Source organism: Sapajus apella, unplaced genomic scaffold (genome assembly GCF_009761245.1).
Source record: "Sapajus apella isolate SASKATOON/1434 unplaced genomic scaffold, GSC_monkey_1.0 scaffold5, whole genome shotgun sequence".
In the NCBI taxonomy this organism is placed as follows: domain Eukaryota; kingdom Metazoa; phylum Chordata; class Mammalia; order Primates; family Cebidae; genus Sapajus; species Sapajus apella.
Window position 1 is genome coordinate 41121041 of NW_022436945.1, and position 22182 is coordinate 41143222.

Here is a 22182-nt window from a genome sequence, read left to right on the forward strand (position 1 = left end):
CCTTCTAATCTTCGGCCCTCTGCTGCAGGACTGCTGGAGGTCCACTCCAGACCCTGCTTGCTTGGAAATCCCCCATGGGGGCTGCAGATCAGCAAGGATTGCTGCCTGTTTCTTCCTCTGGTAGCTTCGTTCCAGAAGGGTACCCACCAGATGTCATCCAAAGCTCTCCTGTATGAGGTATCTCTTTTGATATATGGGGGTCAGGGAACCACTTGAGGAGGCAGTATGTCCCTTATCAGAGCTCAAGTGCTCTGCTGGGAGCTCTGTTGCTCCCTTTAGGACTGCTGGGCAGGGACATTTAAGTCTACTGCAGCGGAACTCACAATCACTCTTTTTCCCAGGTGCTCTGTCCTGGGAAGGTGGGGCTTTATTTATAAGTCCCTGATGGGCTGTTGTCTTTTTTCAGAGATGCCCTGCCCAGCAAGGAGGGAGTCTAGTCACAGTCTGCCTGCAGAGGCCTTGCTGAGCTGCCACAGGCTTCATCAGCTGCTGTGTAAACTTCCTTGAGATTTTATTTACACAGTCAAGGTTTACACTATTTACACTGCCTCCGTAATGGCAGACGCCCCTCCCGCCATCAAGCTCCACCCTCCCAGGTTGAACTCAAACTGCTGTGCTGGCTACAAAAGTATCAAGCTAGTGGGTTTCAGTTTGCTGATCTTTGTGGGGGTGGGACCCACTGACCAGATCACTCGGCTCACTGCCTTCAGCCCCCTTCTTTTCAGGGAAATGGGAGGTTCTTTTTCGCAGGCATTCCAGGCACCAGCTAAAACGGCCGCCCAGTTTTGCGCTGGAAACCCGCAGCGCTGGCTAAAACAGCTGCCCAGCTTTGTGCTGAAAACCCAGGCACTGGTGTTGTCGGCCCCGTCAGGAACTCCTGGTCTGTGGGCGTAAAGACCATGGGAAAAGTGCAGTATCTGAGCCAGAGTGCTGGAGTGTCTGGAAAAGCCCCTAATGGCTTCCCTTGGATAGGAGGTGGGAATCCTGATGCCCCTTGCACTTCCTGGGTGAGGCAACACCCCACCCTACCTCGGTTTGCCTTCCTTGGGCTACGCTCACTCTCCAACCAGTCCCACTGAGATGAACCTGGTACCTCGATTGGAAATGTGGAGATCACTCGCCTTCTACATCACGCTCACTGGGAACTGCACTCCGGAGTTGTTCCTCTTCGGCCATCATGTCTTTTTTTTCTTTGAAACAGGGCCTTGCTCTACCAGTCTGGAGTGCAATGGTGTGATCATGGTTCACTGCAGCCTCAACCTCACAGACTCAAACAATCCTCCCACCTCAGCTTCCTGCGTAGCTGGGACTACAGTTGCACACCACCATGCCTAGCTACACCCACTTTATCTTATATATTACATCTTCTTCCACTAGATTATTTGCTCCATAAGGACAGGAATATTTTCATGTGTTTTGATCATCAAAACAAATATTGAAATATTAGAAACTACAATAGTGCTTTCACATAAAAAAGAAAGCAAATAGTATAGCCTAATTGTACAGCTAAGATCTGAGTCTTTTGAAATCAATGCTGTTTTGGCCTTGACTTCCAATTAAACTCAGTGATCAGGTAGAATGGATTTCCAAGTTCTAAGGCTAATTTTTGGCGGAGAGGCAGCCATGAACAGTTTCTACTCATGTCACTTTCTAGCCGAACAGTTTCCAATAGCTTCCCATTGCCTCCACTGCCTTAAGTAGCCAAGTTTATACTTCCCTCATCCACACCTTTCTTAGGTGGTCTCCTGCATCAGCAATACACATGTCTTCTCCAGCCAAACTGCTTTATCCACTGTTTTCCCGAATAGCGTAGAGTTTCTCTTTCTCCATATTCTTTCTCATTCCTTTCTTTCTTCCGAAATATCCTCCTCTATTTCTTCTATTCCTCTATCCAAGTTCACACCTTTTTTAAAGACATGCTTTCTTCACCACTTGCTGAAATTTAACGTATTCCTTCAACTTACATGGCACCTCTTTCATAACGTCTTCCTTGAATTTATTAAATGAAACACTCCCTATCATGTAACTTCGTGGTATTTTGCTTTTACCTTTATTCCATCCCATTTCACAGTACAGTCATGCAGTAGTCCACAGCAGAGATTCTGGAGCCTAAGTTGTATGACTTTGCCCAAGTAATGTAGCCTCTCTGTGCTTCCGTTTCTTCCTCTGTAAAATGAGATTATTAATAGTTCCTACCATACAGGATTTTATAACGATTAAGTGTATCAACATGTAAAACACTTAGAATAGCTTCTCTCCTCTGAGTGTTTATTGCTGATGCTGCTACTGCTGTTAGCAATTCTTCATTTTAAGTCCACTTGACTTTGTTGGGTGAAACATCACAGCGGGCTTCTTCCACCTGCTTAATACATACACTTTAATCTTATTAAATAATGAGTGTGTCATTTCCTCTTTCTCAATTTGGAGGTTCAGGTAAATTAAATCCAAGTAAGGAATTCTTGACACTATAAATAATTGTATCGATTTTTTTCTGAATACGCAAGTGTTACACTGAATTGCACTGCAGAAATGAATTGAATTGAATTCCCATGTATTGAATTTAACTTAATCACACATGCTGTGAGGAACAGAAAGATGAAGACAAGGCCCTGGCCTCATAGAACTACTATCTCTATTCAGCAAGATGAACATATACACAAGTAACTTTCCAATATCCACTATATGCTACATATCATATGGTTCTTTTACTTATATCTTAAGGTTTCAGTTTGTCTCAGTCTTCCAATACCTTTTTGTTATGTTGAACCCAGGGTGCATTAGTTCAATTGAACCAGTTTCTTGTTTTAATGTGGGAACACAAGCCATTAGTTGTAGTCTATTATTGTCTACTTAATGAAATTGTTTTTGAAACCGTGCCCATTAACATTTAACCTTGAGGCCCATGCATAGTTTCCGTATTTATTACATGATTAACTCACTTACTAGAGGTATTTATGAGTTCTTGGCTCAGCCTGAGCCTGCCAGGCCTGGTTGAGAGACAGGGATGGTACCAGAATGACCTCCCCAGCCTTTGGCTGAGACACATCTGTCATTGCCCCCACATGTCCTGCCTTCCTGGTCATCCCCGCATGCTTTTCTTCTACCTCCACTTCACTCTCTTCTCCAGGAGGTACAATTGCATCTGGTCCTCATTGTGGTGATAATTTCACTTTGCAGTTATTTTGATAAATGTTTAATCAGGTGTGCAGGCAAAAAGATGAAAAGTGAAGGGTGGATGTTTCTAAATATTTATTCAGAAAACAAATTCAGCAATATTCCATCTAGCCTCTTCCCCAGGGGCACTGGCATCGACAATTTCTTAGCAGCAGCCTAGGACCCTCAGTCCTTGAAGGTGAGTCCTGGAACTACAGCCTAATACCCATGAAATTGATTTTTCACGCCTAATAGTGTCCTCACCCTGCACGCTGGATAAACAGGCGCTGACGTGGTTTCTATGCCAAGCTTGTTTTCCTTTAGAAACATGATCCTTAAAGTAACTTCAGAAAACAGAAGGTCAACTCTAAAGACAAAAAAAAAAGAAGCCATGGTTATGTAAAAAAGCCTTTCAGTAAACTAAGATGCTATTCACAGAAGTTGTAAAATAATCTTTTACTAGTTCATCACTTTAAGTATTTAGAATAATAGGACTTATGAGGAAAGCCTATGAGCATCTAAGGGTAGTGCCTGGGGTCATTTTTCTGAAGGTGATTAAGATAAAACAAAGTGCTCTTCATAGTATGATATTGGCCACTTTGAAATATAAAACTCTTGAGTATTTAACTCTTAAAAGGGACAAAGAAATGTCAGATGATAACATGCTAAATGTTATGGCAATGGTTCATTTCCTAGCAAACCCATAAGGCTGGCCAAGAGAGAATGGCTTTCACTTTGGAAATACCCTCAATACCTAAGTTTCACCTTCTAGATATCTTTGAAATCCAAGGTCAGGGATTATGAACGAGCTTTAAATGCACTCAGTGTCCTTGGACCAGGGCTAACAACGATGAAGACAAGACCCCACCTTGTTTAAGAATCTGACCTGAAGAAGCTGGATGGAAGACTATAGGAAACACTAAAATTCATCTTGAATAGTTTGGAAACTACTTTTCCCACTGCAGCTGTAACCACGCTATGACCAAAAGAGTTTTGATGGACAGAGCCCTACCCTTTTTTGATCATGTGAACATCCCAATAAATTTCTATACCACTTACAAAAGATTAAAGGAATCTGCATGGTTTCCTAGGCCAAGTTCTACTGATAGGATATGAAATTCAATCAATGATCACAGCGAGTAAATAAAACAGAAATTTGAGATTACAAACCTTAAGGAGGTGAATGAGGTAGATGAGGCCCTCCCAGGCAGAAAAAGCAGCAGAAACAACAGTGATCTTCATCCATGGTGTTCAGAAAAACAAAGTTCTGTCAGACAAGATTGAATTGTCAGAGGATTTGACGGCAGTTTGCAAGGGCACATGAAAAGGAGGAGAGAACACATCTGTTCTGTTGAACAATGGTTTTCTGAAACTTCATCAAAGTGAAAGAGTAATCCAGTTAAGTTAATCAGAGTCTATCAGACACATAACTGAATGGAAGGTAAAACCAACACTCATTAAAATGAAGGTGAAGTTCTCGTACCTCAATGAAAGGTACTACAACCTTTGCCAGAAGGTGTATGAAAAAAATCTTTTAAAAACAAAATCACATTACTTTTATTTTTAAATTTTTAATTTTTAATTTTTGTGAGTGCATATTGATACTAGGTGTATATATTTATGGAATACATAAGATGTTTTGATACAGGCATGTGATGCAAAATAAACACATCATGAAGAATGGAGTATCCATCCTCTCAAACATTTATCCTTTGAGTTAGAAACAATCTAATGGCACACATTATTTAAAATGTACCATTAAGTTATTATTGACTATAGTCATCCTGTTGCACTATCAAATAATAGGTCTTATTCATTCTTTCTGTTTTTTGTACTCATTAACCATCCCTACCTCCTCCCACCAGCCCTCCACTACCCTTCACAGCTTCTGATAACCATTCTTCTACTCTCTATGTCCATAAGTTCAATTGTTTCAATTTTTATATCCTACAAATAAGCGACAACATGTGATATTTGTCTTTCTGTGTCTGGCTTATTTCACTTAACATAATGATCTCCATTTCCATCCATGTTGTTGCAAATGACTGGATTTCATCCTTTTTTATGGCTGAATAGTACTCCATTGTGTATATGTTCTATACTTTCTTTATCCAGTCATCTGCTGATGAGTACTTAGGTTGCTTCCAAATCTTAGCTTTCACAAACAGTGTGAAACAACCATAAGAGCGCAGAAAGCTCTTTGATACACTTACTTCCTTTCTTTTGGGAATTTATTATACCCAGCAGTCAGATTGCTGGGTCATATAGTAGCTCAGTTTTTAGTTTTTTGAGGAACCTCCAAACCGTTCTCCATAGAGGTTGTGCTAATTTACATTCCCACCAACAGTGTAGAAGGGTTCCCTTTTCTCCACATCCTCTCCAGCATTTGCCTGTCTTTTGGATATAAAGCCATTTTAACTGAGGTAAGATGACATCTCATTGGAATTTTGATTTGCATTGCTGAAAGCACTCTTGCGGAAAAGAAAACAAATGTATCTGAGTAAGATGTTAGCATTAAAGCAAAAAAAAAAAAAAAACTAATCAATTAAAAGAAAGAAATCTAGCTGCACCAAATATTTGTATCATTTCATCTTCTCAACATGTGAGGTTACAAAATAGAAAAGGAGGCTCAAAGAAGCAAAGTAGTTTAAGGAGCTTTCCATAGCTAGTAAGTTTCTACCCAGCATTTCAGTTCAGAATTAAAAGTATCCATAGCCCCAACTATTTCCACAATGTGCTGCTGCAGTTTGAGGCAATGATCTCTGTGCCGATGAAAGGAGAAAAGGACCAAGGTAATGCTCTGAAGAGCTAAGTAGGAGGCCTTCCTGTCCTGAATAGCAAGATAATGATTGAAGGATAAATAGGGAAGCTATTCTGCATGTGGGTGCTAATGAGATCACATTCATATATCAGCTTTTGCTGGCTCCACATCTCAGCAACTAAACTGCAGGAAACCTACTTCCTCCCAATTCAAGATTCTCTTTCCTTTAGAATTTCAGAGTCCCTACCATTCACACTGCACAGGAGACTAATGTCATCCTTTGGTGACACTGCAGCCATCCTGCAGGATGGTCCAGCTGCTCCTTCAGACCCCTCAGGGCTCTCCCTGCAGTGCTCCCACCCCCCCAGCTATTTGTTCAAAGCTGATGATTGACTACCTGAGGGGCGTCTCTGTTTCCCTCTGCTTTGGTTCCCTCTTCTGAGTTCTGGGCCTATATATACAAATGCCTTTCAGACTTCTCAACAGAATCTCCCAAAGACATCTCAAATACAGCACATCCAGTAAATAAATATATTATCTTCTCTAAAAATCTACTCTTCCCGTGAACTGAATTTTGATAAATAAATGACACCAGTACTCACAGTGACTCAAATCAAAACCCTGGAGTCACTTATCTCTGGCTTCTTCAACCCGACACCAAGCCCTATCAATTCTACCTTCCTCTCAACTCTATTTCTCTCCTCTCTATTTCCAGAAGGCTGAATGGGTAAGCCAAATGTTCTGGGGCTCTACCCACATTCGCACTCCCTTTGTCCAAGGCCTCAGCACCTTTCTCCTTTTTACTGCCTTCTATGCTTCTTACCAGGATCACCTTTCCATAACACATATTGCACCAAATTACCAGGTTCCCTATGGTACAAAGTTCTAATGACCTTGGGTTTGGCATTTAAAGTTCATTATGATGTGCCCCCTACTCATTTTTCCACCAAAATTGAATCATTGGTCCATTTATACTTTTTTAAATTTACTGACGCCAAAATAGCATGGAGGGATGATGCACATTAGGGCTGAAGATGCAGAGAGTGAATAATCAAGTTATGTTATCTAAGAATAATAAAGTTAGATCATAACTTTCGTATCTTAAAGGAGAAACATAGGATGGTTTACTATTTTGAATGAACAACAATATGAGGGGCAGAGAATACTGAGCATCAGCAACTCTTTAAGTTATATCTGTGCTCCTGTGTTCTGTGTTTCAACAAATGAAAGAATATTCAAAACGATCAGGTTTAGAAGGCAAATGACTTTATTGAGAATGTATGGATTGAATGTCCTCCACATGAGAGGCATACCTAAATGAATGTCCGTTGAGGCCTGAGATGTGTGACCCTAAGAAACAAAACTGATAGTTTAATAAAGAGTCAATGAAGGGCAAGAAAAAAGATGAAAATGCTAACACTGAAAGATAAAACACCCTGGTGCAGGATGTGGGAGAAATTTCTGCTAACTGCAAAGCATGTGGTTTGAGGCATTCATCTGCAAGAACGTGTGCTGAGGAAATAAAATGGTGGTTGGCCTATGCTTTTCTTATGAAGCAGAGCAACTCCAGCAGCCTGAGAGAAGGTAGAAAGACACACAGATTAATTTATCTTGCTCAGAGACACAGAGTCTAAGAATTGAATATGTGAGTGTTATCTTTTGACATGGACAGAAAACTGTTTCTTACCCCACCCCAACCCAAATTTCTAGATCTATTTGGAGACTACAACCTCCCTAAAATAACATGGGTTGTGTGTGTGTGTGTGTGTGTGTGTGTGTGTGTGTGTGTGTGTGTAGCAAATGTATTTTATAAGGCTGGCTCCTCATGAGTAGTAAATAAAATAATAAAGATGTGAGTGGAAAACAAAAGAGTCCATTCTAAGAATTGTGGTCCTTTTAATAATAAGAAGAAGAGGAGTAAGGAAAGAAAACATTGTTACAGAACTTGATATGCTTTTTATCTATTAATTAGTTCTGAAGACAATCCTATATTTAAATAGCCTAAATTATGCTGTGGGAAAAGAAATTTAAAACTCCAAAATCTCAGTAATTAAGCTAGCACAACACAAGTTTATTTCTTGCTCATGTCAAGTTTGATTTAGGCAAGCAAAGACTCTCTTCCACTTGGTAACTCAAGGATTCACGCTCTCTTCATCTTGTGATACCACCCAAGTGCACTGGGGTAGAAGGCAAACCAGCTCTTAACTGCCTCAGCCTTGCAACAACACATGATGCTTCTACCCCCAGACCACCAATTAGAACTAGTCAAATGGCCCCCATCACAGCGTGGGAGGCTGGGGAATGTTGTGAAGCTCACGAATATCTCAGTGAGCATTGTCTCTTTCACATCCCTTGTATGGAAGGTAATAGCATACACCCCATGATTTTTACAGATGATGAGAAAGTTGCACGAGGAAAAAATAATGTATCCAGAGTCACAGTGCCAGGAAGCGGCACACCTGATCTTTCAACCAAACAATCTGGTTCTAGAATCCATGCTTTTAAAAATTATATTGTCTTTCAAAAGCCATAGAAATACCAATGACATCATTAATGATTTGTATGAGAAAAACAATCTGTGGATGAAGACAGAAAATCGTCATTTGGAACCCTGAGGGAAATCTCTTTATCCTACCTATTGGCAAGCATCTAGTGCAGACAAGTCTCTCTTAGTGACCGTCAGTAAAGTTCAAAAAAAAAAAAAAAAATCAACCTGAGACATGTGGGGAAAGTACTGAAAACCCAAGATAAAGGGAATAAGAGATTGACAAATCCAGGAGTCTCTTCTCTAGAGCAGGAGTGGGTAAACATTCCTGTAAAGGTCCATCTAGGAACTATTTTAGGATTTACAGAACCATACAGATTCTGTTATGAATACCCAATTCTGCAGAACAGAAAGAGAGCATTTCCATAAGTGAAAGGGTATGGCTGTGCTCCTATGAAACTTTATTTGCAAAAACAGATTTTGCCCATGCTGTAGTTTGCCAACCCCTGCTCTAAAAAATGAAACTTAGAAGAAATATAAATGATCAGTAAACATTTGAAAAGTATTCTATTTAATAGAAATCCAAGAATTACAAATCTAAACAGTGATGTCAGTGTTGTCAGCAAACAACTGACAAATATTTTTAAGAATTTATTGTTAGGAGGGTTTCTGTGAACTGGCTTTACATATTTCTGATAACAGTGTGAATACGTATAGTTTTTCCTGGATTTAATTTGTGGACATAGGTCAAGAATCTTCAAAGTATTATACACCTAAAACTTTTACTTCTGATAATTAAAAAATAATCAAATAGGAGCTCCAGATCTTTTTTTTTTTTACTGGTATTATCATCCCAGCACTACTCGTATAGTTTTCTAAATGAAAATAAAACATTAATAACAGAAAAATGGTTGCATATAATACAACAATGGTTGAATATAATATGTAGATTACTGGGGGATGGATGCAGCAAACCACCATGGCACATGTATACTATGTAACAAACCTACACGATCTGCATGTGTACCCCAGAACTTAAAATATGATCAAAAAAACCCACAAAAAAAAGAAAAAAGAAAACATCAATAATAGAAAAATGGTTGCATATAATACAGCAATGGTTGAATATAATATGCTGTATTATAATCAGCATATAATATATCCAGCATATAATATGCTGTATTATATGCAACCATTTTTCTATTACTGTTTTATTTTTTCTTTTAAAATCTCATTTTATTTTTTCTTTTAAAATTTCATTTTTGAGAACTATCTAGTGATATGAAAAATACTTAAGATATAATGCTAAGTAAAAATAGTACAGAATATTATGTATATGTGCATAATATATTAACATATACTCATATATATGTTCCAATTTTATAACTGTATTTAAAACTGCATAAGATAAGGACGGAACAGAAATCATAAGTCATAATAATCAGTTATGATGTAGAAATACAGGAGGGTCCACTTTGCTCTTCTGTGTTATTCACATTTTCTACAAAAACATTTCATAATCAGAAAAAAAATGTATACAATGCAAAGTGAAACTCATGAACATTTGCGTCAGACCTGATTTGAATTTTAGTTCTGCTAAAATCACTAGCCTGTGATCTTGGGCAAATTACCATATACCTTTAAACTTCTATTTTTTCAGTTAAAAAAATACAGGTAGTAGCACCTACCTCACAAGATTTTTTCAATGATTACATGAGTTCATATATATAAAGCCTCTAGCACATATTAGGTTCTCAGTAAATATTAGTTAATTACACTTTTAGAAAAGCATATGAATTTGGGATTGCACAGAAAAGGCTGAGAGACTGGGAAACCGGGAGTGTGGGTCGTCATGATAAAAGTTGTAAAAGTTGAAGACAGGGACCGCCAAGAGACCTTTTTGTGCAGGATTAGGGAAGCAGGGATGGAAGGGAGGGATAGAGAGAGGAGACAGAGAAAGAAAGCAGGTGAGGAGGAGAGAGAAACTGACTGTTGTTTCAGAGACAGAGATGCTTTTCCCAGTCAGGATCTGGTGACTGTGAAACAACTCCAGTCAGGAGTTGAGAGGCAGAACTGAGATGCAAGAAGAGGTACTATGGTTCTTTTTCTGAGTAGGGGTTAAAAAAAACCTTCCCCTTGAGAAAAGCTGGTAAAGAGGTCCTCAGGGATCAGGGTTCAAGGCCACATGGAGCTAGCAAGTGTTTATGCCTGGTGAATAGGTGCCCCTTGAAAGGAAGGTCTAGACCTCACCCTAGACCTGACCACTGTGGGTTTGTTCCCTGGGATTTCCCACTTCGCAATAAGACCCCTCAACAAAGCACAGGGGATGCAAAAACAAACATACATTTTGGGAGTTGGTGGAAGAGGAAGAGAGACAAGAAGAAAGGAATACCAAAGAGAAGCAGTGAAAAAAGAATTTGGCTCTAATAGTAGGGTCTTGATGGCAGAAGACTCCACCTCGTTCCTGGGCAGGTGACTAGGGAATCCTCTGTAGATGACAGAGCCCCTTATATGACACCAGTGGCACCAATCACAGTCGAGCAAACAGCTTCTGAAATGTTCCTTGCTCCTTCTCACCTCCCAGCCTGCACCAGGTGTATCTTCACAGCAGGTACAATTTTCAAAGGCATCTTATCTTGTCTCTTTCTGACTCTCCTGCTCCCACCTACACTTCACTAAACACACAGTACATGTGTACGCACACATGTCTGCTCTTTCTGGCCACCTCTTTATATGCACCTTTACTTCTCAGCACTAGTGTCCCTTTCTCTGACCTCCCAGGAGAGTCACCCACTACTCTACAGTGACACTGTACGTTTGTCTGTCCCATCCGTTCAATTGTGATGGACTCCTTGAGGACAGAGACCGTGTCTCATGGGCCATTGTGGCCTAGGCTCCTAGTGCAGCATCCAGCACATAATCTAGCAGGTCTCTTATGGTCACAAGGCAAAATGACCTCTTAAATCATAGAGTGAGAAGAAATAGGAGCTGCAGGCATCAGAGACCTGGTACACAATGAGGAATTGTGGACTCGAGCTGTGGCAGCAGAGAGAACCAGGGCTGCAAAACAATTGCATAATTCCAACCTGTCTCATGTTCTGCCAGTCCCCCCTTTGGCTTCACATTTCCTGCAATATTGCAACATGTTTACCAAAGACTAATCCAAGATGAGTATAGAAAATCAGTCTGCCAGTCTCCAACTTGGCTGGTGGTTCTTGCTCTCCATACCATTTTGAACCTAAATCTGCAGCCCATCTGTTCTTGACAATAAGTCAGCAACCTATTCTTGGTAGAGCTAAGGACATGATCTTATCAGTAAGGCAATCAGAACTATTACCTATTGAGCATGTATATACTAGGTGTTTTATATACATAATTTTCTTTGATCCTCACAACAAACCTTTGAGGTAAGCAATACTGTCTCAATCTTGCAGATAAAAAAAATTAATGAAGTTTGAGTAACTTGCCCAAAGTCACACAATTAAAAAGTGTTAGAGTCAGGATTTGAAATAAGTATTTATGTATTATTTAAACTGTACTGCCAAGAACCAGGGATATAAGAAATTTACTAGAGATTGCTCTGAAAGCCAAAAGTTTACTTAGGAAACCTGACCTCAAATTAGATGTTCACTTATGACAGTAAGTGACTTATCTAAAAGACCATGGATCTAGTTGAACTGTTGATAACTTTGCACCCTCTAAGAGACTTGGGTTGTAGTGGTAGCATCATGGACCTCAAAAGCATGTTGGAAATTGACCCCAGTTAACACCACTGGGCATACTCAGTTTAGCTGTAATATCATGTAACTGCTACAACATCCTTAAGACCCCAGGTTCTGTTTTCCAGGGTGACTGATGACAGTTTTGTTTTCAGAACAAACAGCTAGAATGTGATAAGGATTTCCAGTGAATATTTAGTCTCTAGAGATGTCTATGACCCACATTTTAAGCCCTAGAAAGAAATACAGTTCACTTGCCGAAAGGTCTTCCCATGATGTTGGTTCAGAAAAAGATAAACCCAATTAGATATAACCAACAAAGTAAGGAGAGCTGCCGAGCAGAGAAAGGTTCTACACCATTAAAAAGGCAGTAAGACAAATCTACTTTTCTATGGGTTTAAGAGGGCATGGGGTGACTGGATTAACTCTGACCTCTGTGCTCAGATTCAAACGTTTGGTGGAAGAAAAGCTTATAGCTTAATTTTGCAAGACCCAGCATGAAACCTTTGTTGGCCAGGAGGGAGAAGAGGGTCTGAGAAAATTGGATTAGAGCTCCTGAAATAAGGACTTGAGCAATGGAGAGGAAAGTACCATTATAAGCAACTGTACCAGACAAGACTCTTTTCTGTGTGATGTTTCAATTCCAGAAAAGATTACAAGCTGGATAACCAAATCTTTACTGGTCTGGATTTCAACTGGATTCACAGTAACATATACTGGCCTTGTGATCAAAATGTTCTTAATCAAAATATTTTGAACATACATATTTCTAAAACTAACAGAACCCTAAGAGTTTTAAGCTATGAATCCTTTAAAAATAATAAAATGTTGATTTCCAGGCGCTGAAATTTTTTTAATAAGATAAAATAAAATGAATATGTATATTTGGGGTAAAAAAGATATGGAGACTATAATTAAGACATGTACCATCTATCTTATCATAGTATAAGAAAGAGATAGTATAGAAAATGTAGAAGAAGGCAATATTCAAAGAGATGGTGACTAAAATTTCCCCAAATTTATGAGACAGAAATCCTTAGATACAGAAAACCAAATAAAGCAGAAAAAGAAATTCAATGCTAGATACATTGTAAGATACTTCAGAACATCAAAACAAGGAAGGAAAGAAAGAGGGAGGGAGGGAGGAAAAGAGAAGGGAATATAATTTTTTTTTAATGAAAAAAAAAAGAAAATCCTATAAGTAGCCATAGAACAAGTCAGATTACTGATATGGGAACAAATTTGATTGACACCTAATTTCTCAATAGAGAAAGTAGTGGCTATTTTCAATAGGCACCAGAAAAATCAGAAAATAGTGCATTTTTTTTTAAGCAGAGAATAAATAACCATCAACCTAGAATGATATTACTACAGAAACAATCTTTCAAGAACAAGAGCAAAATAAAAATATTTTCAGAAAATACAAATTGAGAAACTCTTTCTAAAGGAATGTCTAAAAGATTTACTCCAGAAAGAAGGAAAATGAAACCCCAGGGAAGTCTGAGATGTGAGTAGAAATGGTGAGCAAACAAAATGTTAAATGAGTGGATTAATCTAAAGAACTTTGTAATTTCAGGGCTTAAAGACTACAAGAACTAAAATACTGGATAATAATAGCAATTACTCATAATTTGGGAAGGAATGAACAGAATTAAGGGTGTCTTAAGTTGTTTACATTATTTGGGAAAGGAATAAGTGAATGAATCAACTTTAGTCTGTGCTAAATTAAAATACATTCTAAATTTCCAGGGAACCACTTAAACAATAAAAATTAAGATATCATTTGCAATTAATTGAGGGGAAAAATGAAATGAGGAAACAAACTCAATTCAAAAGAAAGTATTTAAAAAGAGAAAAAGACATATGAAATACAAATGGAAATAAAGACAAATAGAAAACACAACATAAAAGGTAAAAGAAATCTAAATATAGCTGTAATCACAATAAATGTAAATGCATAAACATTCTGGTTAAAAGTCAACGACTGTCAGACTGTATTTAATAAAACATTTACTAACAAGACAGCCAATTACAAACTAGAGACATAAATAGATTGAGACTAAAAGGAGAAATATTATCATGCAAATACTAAATAAAATCTAAATTAATATCAAACAAAATCAACTTAAAGAAACAAAACATTGTTTAAGGCAACAAATCACTATATAGTTTTTTAAAAGTTAAAGTTGTTAGCTAACAAGATATAACAAATATAAAATTAATAAATCCACCATTGCAGTAAGAAATTTTAGTATGTCTCCCTTAGTAACTGAGGGATCAAGTATGCAATGAGGATATTAACTTTATTAATATAATTAATTAGCAGGTTTGATATAATGACCATATATGAAAGAATGTACATAAAATTTAGTAAATTGGCATTTTTTTCAAACTTACACAGAACACATATGAAAACTGAATATGTGTAAGGCCATTAAATAAATCTCAAAGAATTTCAAGAAATCAGAATTTATACAAAAGTTATCTGACTAAAATGCAATTATACCAGAAACCAATAATGAAACAACCAAACTCTTTTTTAAAAAAAATTTAAGGACATGCTTCTGAATAACTCCAGTCAAAGAATAAATCATTTAACAATTTTTTAAATTTTAACATGAAAAGAGAATAAAAACATATGTGATACAGCAAAAGCAATACTTAGGGGAAAATGCTTTTCTAAAAAAGAAAGACTAACAAGTTGGCAAGCCAAAAATATAACTTAAGAAGTTAGTAGCAGAATATACATAAAGTACAAAAATAATAAATATAAAAGCTGATGTAGAAAAGGTAGTAAATATAAAAGCTAAAGCTAATGAAATGATAAACAGATTAACTGGAGAATATCATCAAAGCTAATGTAGGTTCTTTGAAAAAACTAATAAATTAACAAATCTGTGAAGATATTATGATGAAAAGGAATAAACAATATTTGAAATAATTAATCAAACGTAATTACCTATGCGGAAGAGTAACAGGATAACAAGTGAATTTTAATAACAAGTAAATTTGAAAACTAAGATATATAAATACATTTCAGGGAAAAAAATAAGGAAACTAATTCAGGAAGACAGAAAATCTGAATAATCCTACATTTATTAAATAAATAAAATCAATAGTTTAAAATATTTTTGCAAGGTGAAACTAATCCTTGAACATTTTACCGCTGAGTTTTATCAAACACTCAGAGAACAGACACAGGCTGAGTATCCATTATTTAAAATGTTTGCTGGCTGGTCAAAGTGGCTCACACTTGTAATCACAGCACTTTGGGAGGCGGCAGTCGGATCACCTGAAGTCAGAAATTCAAGAGCTGCCTGGCCAACATGGCAAAACCCCGTCTCTACTAAAGGAATTACCCAATCTGAAGAACAAAGAGAAAATAAACTGAAAACAGAAAATATCATACTTAAGCCCTAACATATCAATTACATTATTGTAAATGATCTGAATACATCAATGAAAAGGCAGAGGTTGGTAGAATGGTTTTAAAAAAAATGACCCAACTCAATGCTTAAGGACATTTCTGTCAGTGAAAAAAGCCAACCTCAAAAAGTTATATACCTACCAGGCACAGTGGCTCACACCTGTAATCTCAGTGCTTTGGGAGGCTGAGATGGGAGGATCACTTCAGGCCAGGAGTTCAGGAATAGCCTGAGCAACATAGTAAGATCGCATCTGTACAAATCAAAAAAAAAAAAAAAAAAAAAAAAATTAAATAGCTGGGTGTGGTGGCATGTGCATGCATAGTCCCAGCTAGAGGCTGAAGTGGCAGGATCACTTGAGCCCAGGAGGTCAAGGCTGCAGTGAACCATGATTATGCACTCCAGCCTGGGTGACAGAATGAAACCCTGTATCAAAAAAATTAAAAAGTCATCTACCATATGATTCCATTTGCATAACATTGTCAAAATGACAAAATTATGAAAGTATAAAGCAGAGTAGTGGCTGCAAGGGGCTAGGGATGATGTGGGAGGGGGGCTGGGCATGATTACAAAGGGGTAGCCTAAGGGAGATATTTGTGGTGATGGAACAGTTCTGTGTCTTGACTTCAGTGATGATTACATGAATCTACATACATGATAAAACAGTGCAAACTATGCACAGGTATTCTACCCATGCCAGATTCCTGGTTTTAATATTGCTTTATAGTTATATAAGCTATCATCTTTGAGAGAAACTGAGTGAAATGTAAATGGAAACTCTGTATTATTTTTACACCTTTCTGTGAATTTAAAATTATTTCAAAATTAAAAGATTTTTTAAAACCTGTAAAGCATATCTTTTCCCGAGTCTTAGGCATACAGAGATGAATAAAACAGAGTTCCTGCCTTCAAAGTCCTGCCATCTGATAAACTATATAATCCTTTTGGGAGGGTGGGTAAAACCCAAAGATGCAAAAATAGCCATCTTAAAAGGGGTTCGTAGCTATATGAGTGGTGCTAGCATTATACAGTCTAAAGATGCCAAGACTCCAAGCACTGGGTCTTTTACTAAAAATTTAAAATTCAGAGTGTTTGCTGGGCTCAGTGGCTCACGCCTATACTTCCAGTCCTTTGAAAGGATGAGGCAGGAGGATTGCTTGAGGCCAGAAGTTCAAGAATAATTTATTATGAAACAGTCTGTTCCTACGACTGAAGCTAACCCAACTCCCATCCTCCTCCCCTCAGACACAACTTCCATCCGGAATTTTGTGTATATTATATCCTTGCTTTTTAAAACAGTTGACTGCAATGTAAGTATTCCTTGACAGTATTTGTTTAGCTTTGCTTGTGTGTTTGTCAATACACTTCTTTTTTTTTTTTTTTTTTTTTTTTTGTTGGGGTTTTTTACTCTGTTGCCCAGCCTGGAGCGCAGTGGCGCAATCTTGGCTCACTGCAACCTCTGAGGTTCAAGCAGTTCTCCTGCCTCAGCCTCCCAAGCGGCTGAGAGTACAGGCACACACTGTGACCATGACGCCCAGCTAATTTTTGTAGCTAATACACTTCTATAACAGTTGTAGACATATCTCCTGATGCACGTGGGCGAGAGTTTCTCTAGGGTACATATCTAGGAGTGGAATTTCTGGGTCATAGGAATGTCATCTCTACTTGTGATTGATAATGCCAAGTTGTTTTCCAAAGAAAATGTACTAATTTACAGTCCCAACAGCAGTATATAAGATTCTGGTTTTCCACATTCTCATTAATACTTAGTATTGTCAGACTTCATAGTTTTTTTGTACATCTAGTGGGTATAAAATGAAATCTCATTATAATTCTAATTTACAAATTTGCATTTCTCTGATTACTAGTGAAGTCGAGGGACTTTAAATATGCTGAATAGTCATTTATATTTCTTTCGTGGATTACATAATCATGTTTTGGGAGCAGCTTTCAATAGGTTATAGGCATTCTTTTTTTTTTTTTTTTTTTTTTTTGGGGGCGGAGTTTCGTTCTTGTTACCCAGGCTGGAGTGCAATGGTGTGATCTCGGCTCACTGCAACCTCCGCCTCCTGGGTTCAGGCAATTCTCCTGCCTCAGCCTCCTGAGTAGCTGGGATTACAGGCACGCGCCACCATGCCCAGCTAATTTTTTGTATTTTTAGTAGAGACGGGGTTTCACCATGTTGACCAGGATGGTCTTGATCTCTTGACCTTGTCATCCACCCGCCTCGGCCTCCCAAAGTGCTGGGATTACAGGCGTGAGCCACCGCGCCCGGCCGGCATTCTTTATATATTCCAAGTGCTAGTCCCTTCTTTGTCAGTTAGACGTTCTGTAAAGGTTTTTCTTCCACTTTGTGGCTGACCATTTTACACTCCTTGTGATATTTTTGGCAAACAGAAGTTCTTTAATGATGTGAAATTTATTAATCTCTTCCTTTTGGTTTGTGCTTTTTGTGTCTTTTAATTCCATAGAGAAGGAAGAATTTATTATTAAAGGGATAACTTGAAATCTTTCAGAAAAAAAAAAATAGGAGAATATCTTCATGACCTCTGGAGAGGCAAGGATTTCTCAAACAAGATCCCAAAAGGGCTAATCATAAGCCGTTGCTATTTAACAACCACTTTTAAGGATTGTGAGGATGAATCAGGAGGATAGTTTTGTTTTCATTATTTCCTTGAAGAAGTAGGTTCCCCTGTGATGCTGTTGAGTGGGGGTGGGCTCACAACAAAAGACTGTCAGATCAGCCAAGGCAACTGCCAATGCCCTAGTCGCATCCGTCCATCCCGCCTGTGTGGCGACTACGTTTTCAGGAGGGAGGCAGAGGGACCCACCGCAGTTAGTTCACCTTTATTTCTTCTTTGTTAAGCTTTGATGGGGGTCTGTTTCCGCTAATCCTAACTGTGGCGAAAATGCTCCAGGATGTCTATTCTTCTAGTTATATATGGAATTTCCTGGACTTCATTTGATTGCTTGGGATGGGGGCTGAGTAGATGCAGCTATTTCCAGGCATCCTTGCCTTTTCTTTCCTGAAAAACCATTGTGTTAGCAACGTAGTTCTAGGTGGGGCAACACTATTCACATACATTTTGTTTTTTACTGTATAATTTCAAATCAAGTTTTCTTTTAGAAATACACATGTAGACCTGCAGCTAATGCTATTTTCAACAATCCTCTTTGTAATACTATTTGCATGTTTCTTTTAATTGTTTTTAAGTCATTTTTATCATTTTTAAGGCCCATTTTTTTCCTGTGCAACTTTATGAGGCTTCCTCTCCCTTCCCCATCACCCCTCCTCCCTTTCCCATATATCTATTTATGGGTCATTATCCTCTTCTCCATCAACATCTTCTCAGCAATAACTGAATGCCCTTGGGAGACTGGGCTGGTGAGGCTCTGCCGTGATGAATGGGTTTCTTTCCACTCTCCAGTAATTGGCTGGCTTCCACTAAGGGCAGCTAATGTCTCTGTAGCTAGTTGGATTAAGTAGATTAGGTTACCAGTATTGCTGCTTATCTCATTCTAGAATCAATGATCCAATTCACATGTTCACCACCTATAAATCTGGAGAAACTATTACACAGAAGCCCTAGTAATTGATTAGTGGGTATTTCCTGAAATGAATCATTTATAAGGTGATGCCTTGGTTCCCAGCCTATTTCTGAGGCAATTAGGACCTACTGAGTTGCTTATTTGTTTACAGTTTGATGACAACCATTTATTTCTGGTCTAATGTCTGAATCTCACACTCGGTTTCTCAATGTTCTGGCCACCAGCTCTTTCTCATTTCTTTGTTTGTGCTTCTTTCTGAAACCTTTTCAGGCAGATGCCCAGTTTGTGACACAGCTAATCCCCAGTATCCATCTGTCTGTTGAATTTGATATCACTGAAATAGGGTCGTTTTGATCCTTGGAGCAAACTGTAGCCAGGATCCACCTCCTGCCTTTGCCTTCCCAGGTCTCACTGGCCATGCTAGAGGAAAAGCCTGGAGGGGATGTGCAGGTAGAGGACCTGACTCTCCTTCCAAGACCTGTATGTCGACAGAGCCTGCCAAAAGAGAAGAGCTGTTCTTCAACATTAGGGTCTGCTTCAGGCTGGAATCCTTTTGTACTTTAGGACTTCATATATGCCAGATACTAAATTACAGACTGTACCTTAAAATCTGGATGGGGTGGGAAGTCAGGTAATAATTGCTACCACACACCGAGCACTTCTATAAGCAAGGTGATTTGTGCTAAGAGTTTTTCCTACAGCATTTTATTTAATCTTATAGCCATCACGTGTCCTGGGTGTTTTCATCTCATGCAAGAAACCTAAGGCTGAAGGAGGTTATATACATTTTCTGGGTCATTAATTAATAAGTGAAGAAATTCAATCAAGCATTGACTTAGCTAACTCAAAAGGATGCAGTGTCCTGCCTCCCTCTTGAAAACATAAATGATTGGTCAGAATTACACAGTATTAAGAAAAAGGAGGTCACAGAAAGCAAAGTTCATGTAGGCTGGATAGCCCTAGGCTATAGAGTAGAAGGAAGGGGGTTCTAGAAAGCATATAATTCCATGTTTCTCAAATTTTTTTTCTTATTGTGGTTAAAAAAATACATAACATAAAACAAAAGATGGGATGCTTCACAAGTTTGTGAAGATACAGCAGGATAGCTATGATTCTTTGCACAGAAACCATGGTATCTTCTCTGTATTGTTGCGGTTTTAGGATATATCCTATCAAAATGAGCTCTCCCAAACGTTTTAACTTGCAACTCACAATATGAAACACATTTTACATCATGATTCCATACACACATCCATCTGTAACTGAAACGAAATTTTACATCATAATCCTTGCACTTCTTCCATGCAGTACACTACATTTTTCTGTTACATTTCTATTAAAAAGAATTCTGGTCATCACATATTAAGTAGACCTTACAACCTGCAAGTACTGATCTCTGAACATCAACAGATGGGAAAATGGAGGCTCCAGGATGTGTTGGATACCTGGCACAGTGCCTGGCAAAAAAGCAATTCTGAGTGTCTTTGCTTCATCTCCCTATGCGCCGCAGCAAGCCTATGTAGTGCCTCACTGGCAGAGCTAGGATTGGTATCCAGGTTTCCCAATTTCCAGTTTCGGGTTTCTCAGTCAAGAAAAGTTTGTCAACGAGGAAGGATTCTCTCATGGAAGAGCATCTTCACAGGGGTGGGCAGAAGTGGAAAGAAACAGTGAATTTGTGGAACACTGCCCACCATGGGCCTTGCCCGAGGACACAGCATGCTGCAACAGGACTGTCTAATTCTAAAGTCCACACTCTTTTTGTGGTTGTCTACCCTGTTTGCTCCATAGAACCACCTAGGAACTTGTCAGCAACACCAATGCCTGGGCTACGATCATCAATTTAATTGGATTATTTAGAGGTGGAGTGTTTTCTAAGGATCCCCAGCTGATTTTAAAGCAGAGCTACACCTCCATGTAGTGTAGAAGACACCTCCTAACACTGTCCTCACCAATCCTTCCAGCCTCAGTTGCAGGGCTGCCCTCTGGACCCCAGGGAGTCCTGACTCAAAGCCACAGTCAGAAGTAACTGCCCTTCCCTTGGATCCCTCTAGCATTCATAGATCCCTTTATCTGGTGCTGGTCTGCCCTACTGCATGATGGGGGCTTATGCCTTACTGTTATATCCAAGTGCAGAATGAATATTTACAGTATGCCCTTTGTTCAGATGGCTCTTCTCTAAGCCATCCAGGCTTTTCAACTCTCCTGTGATTTAGCTGTAACTCCTAAAGAGGGTGATTAAATTCTTTCTGTTGAAGTACTATCTCGGGTAGATTTTTTTTTTAAATTCCCCCCAGGATCAGTTCCACAGAGGACAAAAGGAACTCTCACTTCACAATTGCAAAATCTTAACCAGTGAGGACCAGTCACTGAAGGTAGTGAGACTGCTGTGTCCCGTCCCACGTGGCTGGGCTTTCTCTCCCAGTCTCTCCCCTCCAGTCCTCTCCTCTAGGCTTTCAAATCCTCTAGGATTTCTGACAAGGTAGTGTTGCCCAGGAGGCAGCCCCCTGGACAGGAAGTAGGGAAGATGGACTTCCTGTCCAGGTCGTGACCATCAGTGTGTCGAGCCCTGGGGCCTCACTTTTCCGTTTTGTTAGCTGGGAATGACAACATTCCTAACTCAATTGTCACCCTCCGCTCCTTTCCCCTCAGGGATTATATAAGAATCCTTATACATGAAAACAAGCTTTGTTCAGGTCCTTGAGCTTTTGTGAGGACAGCTTTGTATAAATATAAGACACCTTTTGCTATTGTGTGTGGCCCAAGGGATTTCCAAAAAGAAGTGGGGAGCCAGCGATGCTCATTTTCAAAGGCAGAAAATAGCTGTTGGAAAACAACATGATGCGTGGAGCACGATGTTCTTTTCCAGTAGACAGAATTATCTTTCCCAGGCAGCCATGATGACGAAACACCTGGTGCACACGTTTCCTGCCCGTTCACTTATTTTGAAAGAAGGAGACCTTTACCCTGACCTATCGAGCAATGATCCTCATGAACTTCTGTCCACGGACTCTGGCTGTTATCTCCGCGTACTTCTGTGGATTTAAAAGGTAAACATAGCTGATCCTCACTAATAGGGCATCTTCTTCTCCA

General features: G+C 38.9%; 1 long non-coding RNA gene across 1 annotated transcript; it reads right to left on the bottom strand.

Annotated features, from left to right (window-relative positions):
* Positions 1-232: 232 nt before the first annotated feature.
* On the bottom strand, positions 233-19487 carry LOC116548746. The gene is made up of 3 exons (XR_004267526.1): positions 19477-19487; positions 2574-2578; positions 233-351 (listed from the first exon to the last, which is right to left on the bottom strand). It is a non-coding gene; the product is annotated as an uncharacterized LOC116548746 (long non-coding RNA).
* Between the last annotated feature and the right edge of the window lie 2695 nt (positions 19488-22182).